The sequence below is a fragment of the Mus caroli genome, unplaced genomic scaffold (genome assembly GCF_900094665.2).
Source record: "Mus caroli unplaced genomic scaffold, CAROLI_EIJ_v1.1 scaffold_13344_1, whole genome shotgun sequence".
Lineage (NCBI taxonomy): Eukaryota > Metazoa > Chordata > Mammalia > Rodentia > Muridae > Mus > Mus caroli.
Window position 1 is genome coordinate 2,539 of NW_018390604.1, and position 2,538 is coordinate 5,076.

Consider the following 2,538-nt stretch of genomic DNA (forward strand, 5'->3'; position numbering starts at 1 on the left):
CTGTATCATTTAAGAAAAATTAAGACTATTGTTTCCTTCCCTTTCCTGTGCACCATTCAAAAATCATTCCTAGAAAATGTGAGTGCTTTAATGAGACTTTCTAGGAAGGAATGCACTGTGAAACAAAAATATTCTTGTATCTCAGTTTTGTGTAAGGTAAAAGCTCCTATGTTTTAAAGTATACTGTAGAAAGTCTCTTCCAAACTTGTATTTGAGCTCTGTTCATAGTTTTTTATTTAAACAGTTTAGACAAAACTGCTAGAAATTACAGCAACTTCCTGCATTAAGCAGTACATATACAGCTGTATTCAGCTTCATTGCATCCCCCCCCCCATGTGTACTGGTGATAGTGGGCATAAAGAGCCTGAAAGTGTATGCATGTACCATAACTTCTAGACTTAATATATTATGGAGTATTCAATAACCATTTTTTAGATGGTAGATAATAATTAAAATGGTTTAATTTCCTAGAAATAAAATGGAAAAATGGGCATTTTTTTTAAAATAAAGCTTATTAGATCATAAAAAATTGACATCATGAAGTTTGCATGCAAACAGATGCAATTACAAAAAATAATTCATTCTGAGTTAGTAATCCAGATCCCGAAATATAAATATGGTATGCATTCCCTTATGTATGGATATTAGCCATTAAATAACTGCAATCTGAAGACCTCAAAGGTTATATATAGAGGAAGGAACTGGGGGAAGGATCATTGATCTCCCTGGGAAAGGGAAACTTAATAGATTTCATAGGTGGACTTGGGGCAAAAGAAGATAGAAACAGGAGGAAAGAAGGTGAAGAGAGGGAGAGAATGAGGGAGAGAATTGACAGGCCTTTCAGGGATTATACGGAAACATGCTGCTGTGCATATATCCTAAAATGTATGCAGCTGATTTTGATGAAGTCTCCCAATAACAGGGTATACACATGCTCAGGCAAGGCAGTAAACATCTTGGCCCATGCAGCCGCACCTGCTTCCCACATCTCCCCCTTTCTGTTTTATTAGTAGCTCTGGGATCAGCATCTGTCTTAGGTTGCCCCCATCTGTGCCACATCCTTACCCATCATGGGAGTGACAAACTCACTTTCGCCATCCTGTTTTAGGTTGGTATGCGCACATGAGGGTCTTACTCGTCATTGATTACTGATCCAGCATTTAGAGCCAACTTTGGGGGGATGTTCCTGCTTCCAAGGCTGCCATAACCTGCACTAAGGCTCATTTATCAGCCCTGTGCCACCTTCACATACATGCCATCCACCAAAGCATTCCTCCACACACAACAGTCAGCAGGAGTGCTCAAAAGGCCATCCCTTCCCATTTTTTTAAGAATCCCACAGTTCCCTGGATGATCTCCATCCATTGCTTTGCAATTGCAATCTCCACACTGGTGTTGTTCACGGCAACAATCGATGCTCCCAATTCCTTCATCTTTGTGTCGAGATCATGACTCCAATTTCCTAACCGCATTGTACCAATTACACGCGACAGATTTGCAGCTCTGGAAAAATTCTGATACTGAACAGAGGTTACACACATTCCTGACATATGAGTAATGCAGGAAGCAAATACTAACTGCTCCAAAATATTCANCTGTTCCTGCAACCAATCCACTCTTTGGTTAACCATAAGGATACCAGCTTTCAAATTTATATTCCAGTGGAGCCGAAGCCCTGATTTCCTCTTTTCAGTCCCCTTGAAGGGAAGCTAGCATGGTGACTAGGTAAAAGCAAAATTTGAGCAATTCTATCTCCAGGGGAAATGGCAGACACCCCTCTGGGGGCGGAAACCATGATCTTATTTTTGTGAACACCTTATTACTTTCAAAACACAGAAGTACATAAAGAAAAACCTTTTATTCAAACTTGGCTATATTCTGTTCTATACCCCCATACCATACTGCCTTCTGTTCCCTGCCTGTTCACTAAATATTTTTTCCATATCTTTTCAATTCTTACTGAAATACAGATTTTATAGACATAAATTTGTAACATATTTACATAAAGCATACATATGCATACCTAATAACTTTAAGTGTTTTTATTTTACCCAAAACAATGGTCCCTTTCATAGTGTTGTTTTCCTTCTAATACTATTGGCTAGTCCTCCCACCCACTATATAAGACCATCTTTTCTCTTTTTCTTTATTTAAAGCATTCTCCTTTAATGGCTCAAGTTTCTACTACTGAGTCTTCAGGAGCTTTCCTGCAGGTTGCAATGTTTTATTCTGAAATACTAGGAAGGCCCCCGAAATGGCGGGCACATTTTTCCAGACTTTTGCATGAAGACTCCACTTTCCCCTTTTGTCTCCCTCATCTTTATAGGGGGGAGGAGAAGGCAACATAGGGGCTGATGGTTCGGGTGGCCTATGCTCCTCAACCTCCAGTGAAACATCAGACTACAGATGTCACTGTCGCTATCGGTCCTGTCATTGTCACTAGTAGACCCTTCAGAGCTAGATTCCTTCTTCTCTTTCTTATCTTTGGTTTGTTGTCTAAGCTGTTTAGGTTATCAGTGGCTAGCCTGAGAAGCAATC